Source organism: Phyllopteryx taeniolatus, chromosome 11 (genome assembly GCF_024500385.1).
Source record: "Phyllopteryx taeniolatus isolate TA_2022b chromosome 11, UOR_Ptae_1.2, whole genome shotgun sequence".
Lineage (NCBI taxonomy): Eukaryota > Metazoa > Chordata > Actinopteri > Syngnathiformes > Syngnathidae > Phyllopteryx > Phyllopteryx taeniolatus.
Genome location: NC_084512.1, coordinates 23,893,787 through 23,912,127, shown reverse-complemented (window position 1 = coordinate 23,912,127; position 18,341 = coordinate 23,893,787). Strand labels below are relative to the sequence as shown.

The window sequence follows — 18,341 nt, the reverse complement described above, 5'->3', positions numbered from 1 at the left end:
CATTCGGGAGCCATACGATTTGATGGAGAAACAATGCGATAGTTAGCATTTGTTGTAGACAGTCATAAAGAACCTTGACTTAACCCAATTCGATCAAATGACATTTGTCTAACCCTATTTTCAAACATGTAAAAGACCACTTATCCCTGAGCATTGTTGCTTTATGGCACTGTAAATTTTTTTTTAAAAAATAGACTGTTGTAACGCTACTTTGCTATCACTGTGACCACGAAAGTAGCTTCACTACTGAAAATCTATTTGATGTTGAAATAGTGATGCTACGGAGAAATGCAGTTAAACTAGGAGTGTCGCTACTGCCCACTGCTACTGTTGTTTTTGGTTATAAACTTAACTGTACGCACGCGCACTGCGGCGGAGCACAGTGCGAGAATTCTCACGCTTGTGAGATGAAAACTGTAACGCCTCAGGCAACCAATTCCTAGCCTCGCGATATCCGGTCGGCAGCCCTCCAACCCATGTCACATTTTGTATCGGTAATGGGTATGCTACCGATACAATCGTATCTCTTGCCTTTCCGAATGGCTCTCCGGTCGCATCGGTTTATGGTTCCCAACCCTAGTTACTAGTAGTAGTCGTGGTCAGAGGTGAGTAGTAACACGCTACATTTACAACACCACTTCCAATGAAGTTGGGATGTTGTGTTAAACATGAATAAAAACAGAATACAAAGATTTGCTAATCATGTTTGACCTATATTTAATTGAAGACACTACAAAGACAAGGTATTTAATGTTCAAACAGATAAACTTGATTGTTTTTAGCAAATAATCATTAACTTGGAATTTTATGGCTGCAACGCGTTCCAAAAAAGCTGGGACAGGGTCATGTTGACCACCGTGTTACATCACCTTTTCTTTGATCAACATTCAATAAACGTTTGGGAACTGAGGACGCTAATTGTTGAAGCTTTGTAGGTGGAATTCTTTCCCATTCTTGCTCGATGTACAGCTTCAGCTGTTCAACAGTCCGGGGTCTCGGTTGTCGTATATTACGCTTCATAATGCGCCGCACATTTTCAATGGGAGACAGGTCTGGACTTCAGGCAGGCCAGTCTAGTACCCGCAGTCTTTTACTACGAAGCCACGCTGTTGTAACACGTGCAGAATGTGGTTTGGCATTGTCTTGCTGAAATAAGCAGGGGCTTCCATGAAAAAGACATTGCTTGGATGGCAGCATGTTTCTCCAAAATCTGTATGTACCTTTCAGCAGTAATGGTGCCTTCACAGATGTGTAAGTTACCCATGCCATTGGCACTAACACAGCCCCATACCATCACAGATGCTGGCTTTTGAACTTTGCGTCCGTAACAGTCCGGATGGTTCTTTTCCTCTTTGGCCCGGAGGAGACAACGTCCACAATTTCCAAAAACAATTTGAAATGTGGACTCGTCGGACCACAGAACACTTTTCCACTTTGCATGAGTCCATCTTAGATGAGCTCGGGCCCAGAGAAGCCGGCGGCGTTTCTGGGTGTTGTTGCTAAATGGCTTTTGCTTTGCATAGTAGAGTTTCAAGTTGCACTTACGGACGTAGCGCTCAACTGTATTTACTGACATTGGTTTTCTGAAGTGTTCCTGAGCCCATGCGGTGATATCCTTTACACATTGATGTCGGTTTTTGATGCAGTGCCGCCTGAGAGATCAAAGGTCACGGGCATTCAATGTTGGTTTCTGACTTTGCCGCTTACATGCAGTGATTTCTCCAGATTCTCTGAACCTTTTGATGATATTATGGACCCTAGATGATGAAATCCCTAAATTCCTTGCAATTGTACGTTGAGGAACATTGTCCTCAAACTGTTTTGACTATTTTCTCACGCGCTTGTTCACAAAGAGGTGAACCTCGCCCCATCTTTGCTTGTGAATGACTGAGCAATTCAGGGAAGCAATCCTGGCACCCACCTGTTCCCAATGAGCCTGTTCACCTGTGGGATGTTTGATGAGCAGTCCTCAACTTTCTCAGTCTTTTACATTTACTCAAGTAACATTTTCCATAAACTGTACTTGTCAAAGTACTTTAAATGCACTGTACTTTTTACTTTTACTTGCGTATTTATGTGAAGAAGGATCAATACTTTTACTCCGTTACAATGATCGACATGCCATTCGCTACTTTTATTTATCCATTCTTGGGTGTGCGCGCGCATCTATTTTTAGACTCCATCTTCGACTTCGGTATAGGGCGCCCGTTGCGCCAATCAAACGGGATCACTAATGTCATTTGACTCCAATACACCAATCAGATGACCACGCACGTAATCTTCACGAGCCAATCCAAATGACAAATTTTTCACCAATCAGAAGACACAAGGCAGTCACATGACCACGCACATAGCCTTCGTGAGCCAATCAAAATGACTCATTTTGGGGGGGGGGGGGGGGGGGGGCTTGGGGGAGAAACAGCCACGGGACTGTGTTTATTTTACAGACTCCCAAAAACAACAGCTTTACCATGAAGCTTTTAAATTGTGACTGCCCAAACTTGGATATTTCAGCCCACTTCTAACTTGAGAAAACACCTTGCGGTAAGTTGCAAATGTTTCTGTTGTTGTTTTGGGAGTGGATATGGCTAAATTAGCACTATCCCTATGGTGTCGCACACCAACACACAATCAATAAGTCTGTTCAGCAAACAGCTTCTCTTCTTGAAGTTATTTAAGCGAATAAAGCAAATAATGTTTCAGTAGGGCCCAACGTGTGTGTTGTTTTTTGGGCAGTCAAAAATTGGAATCGTGGCAGGTGTGTGGAGAAAAAATAAAATAAAAATGGGGAAAAAATCTCAAGTTACTCATTGAGTAGTTTTTTCGTTGAGTACTTTCTTACTGTGACTCAAGTAAATATTTGGATGACGACTTTTTACTTTTACTTGAGTCATATTATTCTAAAGTAACAGTACTTTTACATGAGTATAATATTTGACTACTCTACCCACCTCTGGTAGTGGAGGTAGTGGTAGTGGTAGTAATCGTAGTAGTAGAGGTAGTCGTGTTGGTGACGATAGTGGCAGTGTTAAGAGGTGCAATAATTAATCATTCATCGAGAACCAATCGATTATCAAATTCATCAACTATTTTGATAGTCGATTCATCGCTTTGAGACACTGTTGAACTTCAAATTGTCCAAACCGTCTGATTTTTGGCTCTCAACGGTGAATATTTCCTGATTTCTGTTGTCCTTCATGAAGGCAGACGATCTTTTGTGTTGAATCAAAATAAAACATTTGCAAACATCTGCTTTTACATGGGAAAACAATGGCAATTTGGTTGGTTGGGTGTTACTGTAATCCCCTAAATGGAAAATCATGTTTGAATTTTTTGGGGAAATCAAGCAACACCATTTGTAGCAAGCACATTGGTATTTTGATTGATATTGTCACAGTAAATTAAAAATGACATTGCAATGACGCTGTGAGGCAAACGATATCAATACAAAATCCCAATGTGCTCGCCGAAAATGAGGATTTTTCTTGAATTTTTGAATTTGCTGTGTTTTTTCAAATAACAATGTATACTATAAGGCTAAGGATTTGCATTAACCTCGACCTTTTTATTTGTTCTTCAAGGAAGCAGAGCGGACAAATAGCCATCGTAGGACCTCGGGTTCATCCAAGTACGTTCTCTTGAGTTTCTGTAATTCGTTACGGCCAAGCCACTCACATCTATTGTCTCCTTCAGTTGGTCTCTCACTGCGACTCATCAACGGATATTTGGGATTCAGTCTTGACCGAGTTCCTTTACGCTTTGCTGACCTCAGCGTGTGCGGGGGCTCAAACAATGCCGTAATGATATCATCCTATGAACTTTCGTCTCTGGCTCTATTCAAAAGCGAGTTCCCATTCCGTTAGCTGTCAGCCGACGTTAAGAGCAATAAAACGACCCCGGTGCCCTTTAGGCAATGTGTGCACTTTAGCACTTCATTAAGGCACCAAGGACCTCTGCTGCACAAGCAATTGTCTTGGGCCCGAACAAAAAGACTGACGCATTGCATCAGCTGGAAGTAAATTTATCAAAGAACGGCCGATACAATGGAGGGACCAGCCCAAATTATGAAACAGGTCTGGAAGGGGCCTCCTGCTGCGGCGCCATATTGTACTGTTTGTTGACGCTCCAGTTTTGGACTTGAGGGGTGAGATTCAGATGGAAAGCACATCAGAGCTCGTGTGAGCATTATTTCGACCGGGGGTGTCAAACTCATTTTCGTCGTGGCCATAACCACGTTGTAGTTATGGCTTCCCTCGTAGGGCCGTTACGACCCTGAAAATTATATTATGTATCATGTGCCTCACTGTGTTATTATAAGTGTACACAATAGCAACTGCATTTCATCATCGTGTACATCTTTGGAAAAAAGAGACCACTGCAAAAGTATTATTTTCGGCGATTTGTGCTTTTTTTAATTGTGCGTTTTATTCAAAACCATTGAACATTAACACTGCTTGAACAATAAAGTACTTCAGTGATTCAATTCAAATGCATTGTAAGCTAATGAATAACAATGGCACCTAAAGACGTTTCCAAAACAAACAGACCTGAAAGATTAAATGTTTATTTATTGAGCTTAAAAGTTAAATACAACTGAACTGTACTTAGGTATGCCCTGCGGCGACCAGTTCGGGGTGTACCTCACCTCTCGCCCGAAGATAGCTGGGATAGGCTCCAGCACGCCCGCGACCCGAGTGGAGGATAAGCATTACAGAAAATGGATGGATGGAGGGATATACTTGGGCAGTGATTCTTTTGCATACCACTAGAGGGAGGACACCGCACTGAGAATCCCTGATATAAATTTGCCCATTTGCTTAAAAGGAAACAGGGAAAATACCAAAACAACGTCCGGTGTTTTTTCCCCGAGGTGCATATTTTTAACAAAAGAACTTTAAGTGATGGAAAATAGTGACAAGCAAATATCAATACTATTGTTATGAAGGGATTTATTTGCGGGGGGGGGGGGGGGGGCATGTAATAGCAGTAGAAAGTGAAGAAAAATCACAATTTTTGTACATATTTTCTGATAAAATTGCAATGTTCACTTTTAACAGATATTACAAACATTTTCTTTCACCAAGTCCCGTCTTAACAAATTGAATAGTTGTATGATTAAACATTTGCTTGTTACTTTTTTCCGCTCTTTTTAAATTGCATTTGTTATAAACATATACTGTGTAACAACAATGAAACGCAGGAGGGGTGCAATTCAGATGGAAAGCACTTCAGAGCTTTTATGTTATCGTGTATACGTAATATGATGAGGTGGCTATATTATAGTTATGTGAGTTTCCTCAGCGGGAAACCATAACTACGAGATAAAAACAAGTTTGACACCGGTGCTTCAGCTAGTCAATGTCAAACTATCCACGGGCACCCCCATAATGACGGCTCGCTATTTTACTTCCTCGCGGTGTACTGGCTACAAATAATCGGCATGTTCGTGAACTGATGTGACATTCGTATCGCTCCTGGATTTTCCGTTTGGAGTCCTGCCGCAGGAGTAAAAGGAGAGGCAAGGAAAAAGAATGAATGGAGAAAGGGAGAGGGGGGGGGGGGAGCAGGGTAGAGGGGGTGTGGCAGAGGAGAGTGCGCACGGGGTCATGGAATTCACGCGACACTGTTCACACGGGTACTGTAGGTGACAACCAAAAATCAGTCCGTGTCGTCCTCATTGTTGTTCGCTCCACTCGTGACGGGCTGTGTCGGGAATCACTCCCAAGCCGCTATATATCGTGCCCAATCGTGCCCGGTGAGTCGGCCGTTCTTTTAGTGCTGTTGGAATGTGGAGTGAGTATAGGCGACCCCGTATTTAGCGCCCTCAAGGTATCCCCACAAATGACCTTCCGTAATAAATCAATTTGAAGGTTTTAGCTGGGTGTGTTTCACAAAACAAAGCACTTTATGTCCGTACGTCTTGCGATGTTGCTTTTTCTCTGTCGGTGCAGTGCATCACGGGGCATATACAGCGGCTAGCTAGGGAGTCCCAACTCAACCGAAATGGCTGCAGTATTAGCAGACACGTACAACATTTGGGAGAAGACGACTACAGTGGATTTAAAAAGTCTGTGACATAAAATTACACCAAGATACTGTAAATCATATCAAAAGTTTCTATGTTAATGCGCGCCTTAACCTGTACAACTCAATTGGGGGATTTTTGTTTTTTTTTGATGTCAGCAAAGGCCTACTAGAATAGCTAAACATTCAGGGTTCGTCAGAGGCACTTTAAATGGTGGCAGGTGTATGCTGATTCCCATTCAACATGAGTTTGATCATCTAAAGCAAAGTCAGCAAACATGACAGGAAAAGCCTACTAGAACATCTGAACTTCCTTTGGGGTTAATCAGAGGCACTTTAAACGGTGGCAGGTGTTTGTTGACTCCCCCTTTACGTTTGTTGAAATGTGATTGGTTCTTTCAGATCACAGCCACAGCATAAGAGGGTGTGCGCACTCTTGCAAGCAGTTGTTTTTCTTTTTTACCTCCCATATCTTTCAATTCAGTTGCGCAGTCTAGAGGTCACATTAATGTTTTGAAAAAAATGTATCGTGCCCTTATTTTTGTGACTGACGAATACCTGGCATTTGACTTGGGCTGTGAGGCGTTTTAGATTTACTTCGTCACATCACGGAGCCTCAACGAGACGGAACGGTGATTGGGTGTGCACATCGCACTACACGCTGTCCTTTCCATATTTACATCCCATCTTGTAACTGGGACCATAATCCCCCCCCCGCCTTTACTGCGCAATCTTCTATTGCCCTTGTGGATGGCTACAATTATAAATGTCACACAAGCCACACGGAGCAATTTTCTGCCTTTTAAAATGTGAATTTATGGCTCATGCAAATGAAGCGGGCGGCCGATTCAGACCCCTGAACGTATTGTGTTGGAAAAAAGGCCCCATGCTCATTTCTATGGTGACCTATCCTTTATCACTGTTGCACAGTAGGGAAATGAGCGAATGATTCCGAACGTAACTGCGTTCAAGAAACATTCCCTCATTTCCCTAACTCACTAAATCACTATGCGGGGGGTTTTAGATAGTGAACTACATAGTTCACTCATCAGTCGTGAAAAATTGCTTTGAAAGACTTAATTGCATCATTGTTATCGCATCATGACAAAGTACTGAATCAATGTCAGCTGTCACGAAAAAACTATTAAAACATTTCAACGGATTAATTTGTAAGTAGAACTTGATCAGTTTTAGAGATTGCATTGAACAATCGATTTTCTTTTCATTGAAGAACAAAAAACATGAATGTTGGGTTAAATATTACTCGGACACACCTGACCCAACCTCTTCAAAAATGAATAAAAATGCCCCCCCCCCCACCTCCTCTAAAAATAAATGTTTCAAAATCCATCCATCCATACATACATCTATTTTCCACCGCTTATCCGAGGTCAGGTCGCGGGGGCAGTAGCTTTAGCTCTCCCCAGCCACTTCATCCAGCTCTTCCCGGGGGATCCCGAGGCGTTCCCAGGCCAGCCGAAGGATGTAGTCTCTCCAGCGTGTCTCCTCTCGGTGGGACGTGCCCGGAACACCGTCCAAATCAGATGCCCGAGCCACCTCATCTGGCTCCTCTCGATGCGGAGGGGCAGCGGCTCTACTCTAAGATCCTCCCGGCTGACCGAGCTTCTCGCCCCATCTCTAAGGGAGAGCCCGGACACCCTGCGGAGGAAACTCATTTCGGCCGCTTGTATCTTGTATCGGGATCTTGTTCTTTCTTTGTTGTTTCAAAATATGAATGGAAAAGAGGCGCTCTCAAGTCCCATTTAAAAATAAAAAATAAACTAGCATTTTTGCCAAAGCCTTTCAGGCAATAATCATAAGCATCTTCGTTTTCAACTCCATGAAATCTGCTTGTTTTAGACAGGATTATGCTTAAAATATATTTCATCCAACTATATTAAAGTTCCCTGTTCAGAGCCAATCTTCAATTTGGTAAATTTCTGGTTTATTCCGGCGGCACGGTGACCGTCTGGTTAGAGCGTCTGCCTCACAGTTCTGAGGTGCGGCGTTCAATCCCCGGCCCCGCCTGTGTGGCGTTTGCATGTTCCCCCGTGCCTGCGTGGCTTTTCTCCGGGCACTCCGCTTTCCTCCCACATCCCAAAAAACATGCTTGGTAGGTTGATTGACAAGTCTAAATTGCCCGTAGGTGTGAATGTTGTTAGTTTGTATGTGCCCCGCGATTGGCTGGCGACCGGTTCAGGGTGTACCCCGCCTCCTAGTGAGGAGAAGCGGCTCAGAAAACGGATGGATGGATGGATGGTTTATTCCAATAAATTACTGTTAAAGAGAAAGTTTGCAATATTTGTTATGCACTACTGTCAAGTCATATATTTGTTTTAAATTGCAAACATCTCCTTTAATTCCCATGGCAACTTTCCAGCTTCAAAACATCTGGTGATTTTGCGACCCCAATTACATGACAATCAAACCAAATAAGTCCGTTTGGGAACCCGGTTTTCCCCTCAAACAATTCTGATCTGCCGCTTCTGCACCGAAGCCTCGGAGCACGTGGTTGACCGCAGCCTAATCGGAATCATCCGAGGGCAGACGGCGGCCACCATGAACATTTTGTTTTTTCATCTAGAACTCCCGAACGGCACGCAGTCTGTTGGTAAAAAGTCCAACATTAAATTAGTGCCGTTTCACAGGGTCACTCAATGGGTGTTTTATTGGGTACAAGCAGTTAACGCGTGACCTTTACAAAGAGCATTTGTCAACATTACTACACCCGGGCGCCATTAGAGGACCGTGAGTTCACTTTTGCTACAACTCTATTGAAAATGAGCATTCAAATCAATTAACATACAAAGGAAGGGTTTCAAAATCATGGGAATTTTTCAAGTTGGAGACTTTCCATGGGAATGAAGAGGAATTTGTAACGGGAACAAACCGGGAAATAACATTTTGAATGGGACTTTGGCGGTATTTTTTGGATTGGGGGTGTTCATTTTTTAATGCATTGGGTCAAGGGATGAGTGTACGTAACTCATCATTCATGCTTTTGCGCAATGAAACAATAAAACTAATAATAAAATGATAAAATGGCTGTGCTTCTATATGGTACCTTTCTACTAAATTAGCCTCAATTCCCAGTTCATTCCAATTGAAAGTCTCCAAATAAAATCCACAGTTTAACCTCCCGTGGAAATGTATTGTAAACGATACAAATTGACTGTAAATGTTCCATCTCTTTGCAACCCTCCCTAAAAGTCATTTTGTGCATTTCCCACCCCACACGCGTTGATGGAAGATGTCTGCAATCGTAAATTGAGTCCTGTGCTGTACATTCTTGCACGACTGTGCAAGTGTTGCGCTCCGCTGCCATCGGGCAGAATCCTCACGTCTCCAAAACCAGTTGTTCACATGAAACTAGGGTTGAGCCAGATCAACGTGAGCACTGACCAATTCTATCCATGTGTGAAAAAATAGGAAACTGACCAAGCGACCATTTGTGACTTGCTTAATACTAAATAATGTTTGTGTTTAAATACAAATCAGAGGATGACAAAAATCAGACAAGACCGCTAAGTGTTGAAAATGAGCCGAGGTTTCTGAGATGAGTCTGATGACCAGATCAAATAAAACAAAGTAAACAATGGACGTCAGATAGAGCACAGTCCAGCTTTCGGGAAAATACTTAAAGAGAAGAGAAGCCTCGAGAAGTATTCTTAACAACCTGCTTGCAAAATTATTCAACTCAGCTTATCCGAGTCTCCTCGATATCACTGAAGTGATTTTAACTGGAACACTGGCACCTCTCAGCTGATCAAACTCACCGGGAAGACCTTGAGCATGTGAAGGATCGTGGACTCGTTATCGCAATATCAGGTGCGTGCACCTGCCGTTTGTCACACGCCCTCTCCTCGTCCGCACCTGCGGCTTTGCGTGAGGCGAACGCTCCAGCTTTTCGTTATCCAAGGTCTTGACGTGCACCTCTCGAAACCAGATGGGCTTTACCCACAGCATACACTAATGTATTGATGTTATCATTTCTCCTTACGACCGCATTCCAAAAACATGTATTGAAGACACTGAACTGTCGGCCTGGTGTCAATGTGAGTGCGGATGCTTTCTTTGTCTACATGTGCCCTGCGATTGGCCGGCGACCTGTCCGGGGCGCACGACGCCTTTCGTCCGAAGTCAGCTCGGGTCGGCTCCGTCTCTCACCCGCGATCCTAATGAGGTTAAGTGAAACTAGATTTTGCATAATTTCCATAAAGTGAGTAAAAAGAGCTCATTACGCAAGAGGTGGTGAACATGCAGCCCGTGGGCCTCGTACGGCCCCACGAAAGCATTGACTCTGGCCTGCGACGCCACTCCAAAACCAAATGAAACCATCGTTCAAACCACAAATATTACTCCCATCGTAGTTTTTCATTAATTTTGTAGTATGAGTAAAAACTAAAATGGCTCCTGATTGGAAAAAGCTCCCCCTGCATTACACATGGGCTGTATACCCAACATTTGAATTTTAAAAATATATCATGTAGAAGAAACGGTCATCATTTTTAGTTTAATTTTTCTATTTTGTTCCTTTCACATAAGTAGAGTGTATAATACAATATGATTTTGAATCATCGCTTTTTATGATTGGAAAGGAGCAGTAAGAAGAATATTGTTTGTATCTTGAACTCAAACAATCGTAGATGGCCTTAACTTAGAAAACCAAAACAACTCAAAATGTAAACAACCAGTCAACTTTCTAAAGCATACATTTTCATTTTTTTTGAAATGAAAACTTCTGTACGACCCTTTGAATCATTCCGTTGAGCATTCCAAGATTTTACACCGACAACTGAAGTGCGCATTTGTTTAAGGCGGTCCGAGCAACTCTTCACATTGACATTATTACGTAGCTCTTTTTCTTCATCATTTGTTATTTAATGACACCCAATGGCTCGATCAAAGCAGAGGCAAGTGCATTATTTGATGCATTTTTATTTTCCCATGAATTCACCGAGCACTGATACAGGAAACACTAAAAGCAATTCAGCGCGCTGTAGGTCAACACAACTAAGATTTACAATGCCGGGTTGAGATGAACACTGACATGAAATCATAAAAATGCATGCTTGCAGGTTAAGCTTGGTTTAAATCCATCTCCAAAAAGGACTATGTGCGCAATGTGCTATTTTTTTGATATTATTATTTTTTTGGATTGATGGTCTTTGTCTGTGCGAGAGCTGACTGAGCAACAAACGTCGAAGCCCACACTTACTTGAATGCATATGTGGATAGCGGCCATTGGATAGCACGTGGTCTACGTCGGCTGATGAAAGGTACCTTTTAATGATGACGCTCGCTCGGGTTGTGGGGCGCGACCTCAACCTTGCGCCCTTCCATCTGGGCTCCTTGCCGTTCATGGGACACACACACTGTTGAATCACAAAGAAAAGGCATTCAAACAAACATCCGGATAATATCGAGGAAACATCATTGCGTGTTGATAACATGGATCATTTGACGCATTTGGTGCCCCACCGATACCGTCGATAGTTTTGTTTCCTGTCATCAAATTCCAGGACACAGCTCCACAGTCTGGCTTTAGGCCACCTCGGCACAAGCGGCCCAGCGTAATGCTGACACGCAGTTAATGTCGTCCAAGTGGGGGCGGACCTCCGGAGATGCGGAAACAGAACCGTAGCGCCATTTCGGAACGTGAGATGAGATACGCTTATCTGTAGTAACGTCTCGAGTATCAATCTAGATCAAGGATGGCAAGTTTTCCAACTGGGGGGCAGGAATATTGGAGGAAGATGGCGGGCCCAATTATCAGTTATCGGTCACAAAAAGAACAAAAGAAAAAAGTTTGAACTTTAAGAAATCTAATTAAAACAAAGTGCGATGTATCATAACGTAAAATTCATCTTATTTTTTTTTAAAAACAATGCTATTTTTCAACACTGACCTTGTAACCTTTTGCTGCAAGCTGTGCTAATTGAATTGTATTATTAGAATATGTGGCGGGCCAATGAGAGGGGAGGGGAAAAAAAACAAAAAAGTGCAAATGCCCCCCAGGCTCGACTTTAGACACACCGGCCGGTCTACAGTATATTCGTCCGGAATGCTGCTCTTTGTACAGTATGTATTTGTTCTTACCTTGATGTTTTTTTTCTATATGACTAATATGAGTCTGTGTGAATATTGCTGCCGGGCCAACTCAATAGCCTAGCTACAGTATCCCATCTCTCTCTCTCTCTCTGGTTCGAGAAAGCGTTGCAGCGACGGTTGCGCATTTGCATGAATTTAATATGAACGTGGGCGCCTCAAATGGATCAAATTGTTCCAGAAAAAGGCCAAAATCGCTCCTACCTAAAGCCAAATGAAAATGACTAATAGTTTCGCTAAGAAATGATGGCAAAAGTGATGATGTAGCTGGCGTTTTTTCGGGGTTCCTTCTCCATGCCGCATGGCGCTGCAAAAGGTGTGGCTTGTAGGATCTGCAAAAACAAACTCCAACCTCCATGTTGGGTACCATATTTGCACTTCAGGATCATCTTGACGCCAAAGGAAGAAAAAAAAACAACTATCATCCAAGTTGGTCCAAACAGCCCAGCCCTTTTTTTTGGCCATATGTCCCATCATATCAGCCCTTTAGTGCCTAGCAACCTATGCAAATGAGCGAAGGAGCATCGATATGAGCAGCGGGTCCAACTGATTGATGATGCAAACCTTCTTCGCTACAGCCTTGTTGGTGACCCCTGACTCCTGCTGCCTCCGGGGGTTAAACTTATTACCCTTTGACTTGCGTGACCTCTGCTGTACAAAAAAAAAAAAAAAAAAAAAAAAAAGGCTCAAGATTGAAGGATGACCGCGTCTAAGGCCAGAGCGTGTCCGGAGGGGCTGACCATCCCAAACCCAAGAGGGATGTGACCCCGTTGCTACCACACGCTCTGTGGATAATACTATTAGCAGGTCAATAAATGCTTGTGAGTTGGATTTTGGCGGGGGGGGGGGGGGGGGGGTGCTTTGGGGCATTTTTTTTTTTTTAGGATGAGCAGAAGAAAGGGACATGTAATTGGGTGTGTATGTATTTCGGATTGCGCTTCTTGATGGATTATAATTCATCTTCAGTTAGCGTGAAGAGCTAAGATTTAAGATTTAACTTCTTCCTACTCATACTGTAGAATTTATTTTTTTTTTTTTGGTACTCCATGTCTCAACTAAAAAGCTCAATGAATCCAAATGTTGATTTGAAGGTCTGATCAATGAGATTTCCAAAACAATAGCAGGGACGAGACACTGAGCCGGGGGTGCAAAAATACAAATGAAATAGTTCAACAAATCAGTCCAGTTAAGGAAAGTGCAGTTAACGTAGCTAAAATAGAAATCCCCAAAAATAAAAACTGAAACACGTGGAGCCCATGCAATTCGGAATGTATTGGGTGCTTGCCAAGGTGGCACGTTCGAGGCAAGCCGCTGCATTTCAGCAGTCATCATCCTGACTCACTCATTCTTTCAAATGCATCTGGATGAACAACAAACTACTCGACTACGATGATTAAGACTTTGACAAATACCATTTGCAGACACCTTCGCATTCGCCGCCATCACCATCCACAAAATAAGACCAATATTGCACAGTACCCACAAAGATGCGCGGCGGGAATATGCAAAGATTATGTACGCGAGCCGCATGATGGATTAGGAAAGTAAAAGACAAATGCAACAACCAACCAAAGCCCCCTGAAAAGGTTCAGTTTTTTATGCCATATTAAATCAATGAACAAAAACAACCGATCGCTAAGCATTACTGGTTCCTGAGGTTTTTATTCATTTCAAATCCAAAGGCGGACCACATCAAAAGCTCACGCGGGCCGCATGTGGCCCACAAGCTGTAGGTTGGCCACCCATGTTATATAAAACCGTCTTAAAACAAACTCAACATAGTGAATAGTACAAACAGATGTAGGTTAGAAGAAAGTACACAATTTTGTTTTCAAAAAAAGCTTCGAGGGAAACCTGCACACTTCTAAACACACACACGCCAAGACCACATGCACAGTCACAGATTCGGAGAACACGAGAGGAAATCCCCAACAATGCAAGAGGAAAACTTTACCGGAGAAAGAAAGTACACAAGAGGAAAACGGAATCGTACCATCTTGAAGCATCCGCAAGGAAGAAGAGGGTGGGACACCTGCAGACGCGGGAGCGTTCTCTCTCTCGCTCGGTCTTGGAGCGGAGTGCATGTATGAGCCGGGAAAGGAGTGAGTGTATGTATGTGTGTCAGGGGGATACGACCCCTCCCCACCTCCTTCTTCTTCTTCTTGGGACTGCCTCCTCGACTGGATGGAGGGGTAGGTGGGGCCACTGCAATAAAGCAAACACTCACACACACACACACACACACATCATTTTGCCGTGCGCCTTCATTTTCTCCTTCTTTCCCGCCTCGTGCTTCCCCCTCAATCCCAAAATGACCCCCCGATCTGCTCATATTAACATGCTCTCATTCATCCAGAGAGGGGGGCATATGCCGCTTATGGCTGGTAGTGGTCCACAACCTGCTCCGCTCTGGCACGTCCCATCGTGATTACCTGGCGACAGTTTTGTCGGGCGGAAAAGAGAAGGGGAGATGAGGGATGAAGGAGAAGAGTCGTGCCAGGACGAACAGTAGCAAAGGCTTTTGGTTCTTAGGGTCTCACACACACACACACACACAGTCCCAACAACATCGCCCCCCGCCAAGCCCTCTGTCCAGACATAAATCATTCCTATATTCCGCGCCTACTCGTTACATTCAAAGTATTGATTTTTCCCTCCCCTACCGCAGCGTTGATTGCAAGGAAACCCTTTCACAACAGTCACAAACAGGAAGTGGAGAAGCAAAACCACGGGTGGGCGGGCGGGTGGTCCGGGGTTGCGTGGCGGGGTGTTTCGATGGACAACAATGGCGGACTAGCAAGCACAACGTGCCTTGCTGCAAACGTGCAGTTGTTTTGTTTTGATTGTTTAGCCAGCCAACCAACATTACATTCATCCATCCAGGCAAGAGGCAGGGTACACCCTGGACTGGTCGCCAATCAATTGCAGGGCACATATAGACAAACAAGCATTGACATTCACACCTAAGAACAAGTTCCAGTCTTCAATGAACTTCACTCTTAGGAGACGGCTGTGTAGTGACAATATTCTTCAGGTAAGCGGCCAAAACAGCGCTTGAGCCCAGATGAATAAATTCACCGAGGCAGATGCGGTTTTTTTCTCCTTTACTCCGTCACCTTAAACTACAAGTCCACTCTATTTGCATGTGTGCGTCTGTGCGCACTTACTTAGTTAATACACATTCGGAAGTCAAATCAAAAACAGGATGAATAATAACCAAATGAGTGCACTTACAAATGATATCAAGCAAGAAAGCTGTTAAATTAGCAATATTTACACGGTTAAGACAGCACTTCCTGTATAATGCTCTTATTCTGGAAGACAGAGCGCACCTTTTCCGGTAGCGCAAGTCGCTGACATCGCGATCGATAGATGGTAACCTACACGAATAGACGTCACGTAAAACACTCAGAATGCATTCCGGCGCCAAAGGTAATAGCTAATCCTAACAAGGCATTTACAGTACTCTTGTGTCGCTACTAACTTTGTCATGGACACACAAGTGCTGGGGGGGGGGGAAAAATGTAGAATGTACACACAATCAATAATCCCCACTCTATGCTTCCAGCCGCCATGACATCAATGCCCGTGCACAAGCCTCACGAACTGAACCCCTCAAATCACAAATCCACAAAGTCTGGAGAAAGGTAGAAAAAAGAATAAATGATAAAGGCACCCAAATTATAGCGATGAAGATATAATAAGCATATTTTCTACAGGCTGTGTGTGTATGGCTGGCATAAAGACAGGTCCCAGTTTTCACTTGCTGACCCAACCAAAACAGATAGTGAAGGAATAACAGTTACGGAGCCACAAATAGGGGCCAGTCGAGCCAGATGTGCTCCAGGGGCAACCTGCTGAGGGCTTAAGACTCTATGTTATAAGACTCTCAAAACCCTGAGACTGAGCTGCAGCATAAGACCATAGGCCAAGACTACGTTTGTGACATACTGTGCATACATTTATGTATTTGTGTTGCAGGGAGTCAACGAGTGGACTCTAATCCATAATTCCCTTGGATTTCTTGAAGACGCCCCATAGCAAGAATCCCTGAAAAAGTACAATTGTTGACAAAATAAATGCAAACTGTAGTCCAACTCTCCTGGGCTGTAAAAAGTGTCACAAGTTGGTTGAGTCCATGCAATGCAGATGTGAAAAAGTGGGGGGGGGGAAATCTGACGATGACAGCTCGTATTTTGAAATACTCGAAAGTCAGGTCACTCGTATCGCAAGGCACCACTTAACGCCACTAACGGGAAAGCAAATTTGGCGCAAAAATGTCAAAGACAAAAAGGAAAATGTATCATATTGAACATTTGAGAAGCTTTGTGAATTCAGTTATAAGATCTATAGCCGTTTGATGCTATTGTTGGAATTTCATTAGCCCTCTGACCCAGATTCTCCAATTTTCAACACAATAATTCAACAGAGCTGAGAGCAGAGTTGTGCACACGAAACAAAACAACAAAAAAGGCCGGCCGTTGTCCGACCTTCCTATTTCTTGTATGCAAATGTGTACATTTCTCCCCCGTGCATCTTGTGTATGTCACGCATCCATCACCGTATTTGCGCAAGGTGCACCACTCTGATTAGGATGAATGACGCTTCTCGGACACTTTGATACAATTTGATCTGTGTAACCAGAGAGAGGGGGAGGTCATTAAAATTGGACCCCTGACGACCTTGGCTTTAATTGACCTCCGATTCGGTCAGCGCTTGAGAGCACACGTAGTGGTCCATGAGGTCAGAGGGCAAAGTGCCCTCAGCTGTGCTGTCATGGAAACGGCAGCGGCCGCTCTTCCTGATGGTCACTTTCAATTTTAGGATGCAGTGAACCCCCACTATATTGTGGTGGATCCTTTGTGCCCCGTCATAGCGTTAGACTGTTTACAGTTAGCATTAAGTGACCTGACTTTCGTTAGACGAAATTATATGGTTTGGTTGAACATGTTTGTGCTCTAAATATACAGTGCGTAACGCTCTTTTGTTTCACGTGTCATTTTTACAGCAAACATATCCACAACCTTCAGTTTGGGGGATGACCACGCCACCACTGGAGCCACATGAAAAAGTTGATTACTGCGATCGACCGGCGACCAGTAACGGCTCGTGAAGTCGGCCGGGATCGGCTCCAGCTCGAGCCGTGACACTAATGGAGACGAGCGCTATAGAAAACGGACAGATGGAAGTTGATTGCTCTTTGGAAGTGTTCATAAGTCCCAGCGCCTTGACCGAAGCTGCGGGTTCCAGCTGAAGAAAAATAGCTTCCGTTGCAGGACGCTAGCACCACCGCACTTCGCTGTGGTATGGTGCTCTTCTGGCGACGGAGTGCAGTGTTTTGCTGCGATGAAAAACAAATATGCCATCAGGTGTCCCAAAAGCGCGTGGGACAATGTGTTATGGTCTGATGATAGCAAGGTTGAGCTTTTTGGCCGCAGTTCCAAATAGCATGTTTGGCGCAAACTGTGCTCACTTGTACAGCCACCATAGCGCATCTCCTCTAATGCTGCCTTCCTGACAACTCGCAAATCGGACATTTTTCTACGTCTGAGTAGGAAAACTGCATTAGAGCCAAAAGAAGTCAGGTCCTACAGGTGAAGTCCGTACTCTCTAATCTCCAGTTTATCATTTATACTCGGGGTCATTTTTTGTTAAGTTGACACTAATGTAATCAATGACAAGATCAAAGTAGTGCTCCAAACAATTGAGTAAAGTATTCAGGGAAAAAAACTACAAGCACCAAGTAACTGGTGAGTAAAGGTGGGTAGAGTTTCCATGACTTGTACACAAGTACTTTTACTGTTGAAATATACGACAAGTACAATTTAACAGGAGCCCAAATAATTACTTGAGTAAGAATAAGTATTCAGTGAAAAAAAAACTACTCAAGTACTGAGTAACACGTGATTGGTGGCAGGTAGAATAGCCACAAATTGTACCCCAGGGGTCCTGTTACTTCTGGATAATTCAAGTAATAGTCAAACGTTGAACAAATAATGGAGTAAAAGTATTTAGTGGGGGAGGGGGGTACTCTGTCCTGAGTAACTGGTGGGTAACTTTATATTTATTTGTATTAATCAAAGCATGAATGTCAATTAGAAAAATATAAATTGGGGAAAATCAAACCTCATTCACACAGAGATTCCACACAAAAAAATGACAACAGAAGATTCAACTTGTACCGCAGAACCCAGACATAAAACCAATTG

The 18,341-nt window shown here is 43.5% G+C and overlaps 1 protein-coding gene across 3 annotated transcripts in view; it reads right to left on the bottom strand.

Moving 5' to 3' along the window:
- Nucleotides 1–14,346, bottom strand: part of efemp1 (EGF containing fibulin extracellular matrix protein 1) — a 51,884-nt gene extending 37,538 nt beyond the window's left edge. Inside the window, exons 1-2 of one of the 3 annotated variants that reach the window (XM_061789605.1) lie at nt 14,126–14,346; nt 11,308–11,399 (exon numbers count right to left, since the gene is read on the bottom strand). The gene's annotated coding sequence lies outside the window, so the exon portion shown is untranslated. The remainder of the gene's footprint in view (nt 1–11,307; nt 11,400–14,125) is intronic. The other 2 variants (XM_061789607.1, XM_061789608.1) reach the window with 2 other exon arrangements.
- Nucleotides 14,347–18,341: the final 3,995 nt, after the last annotated feature.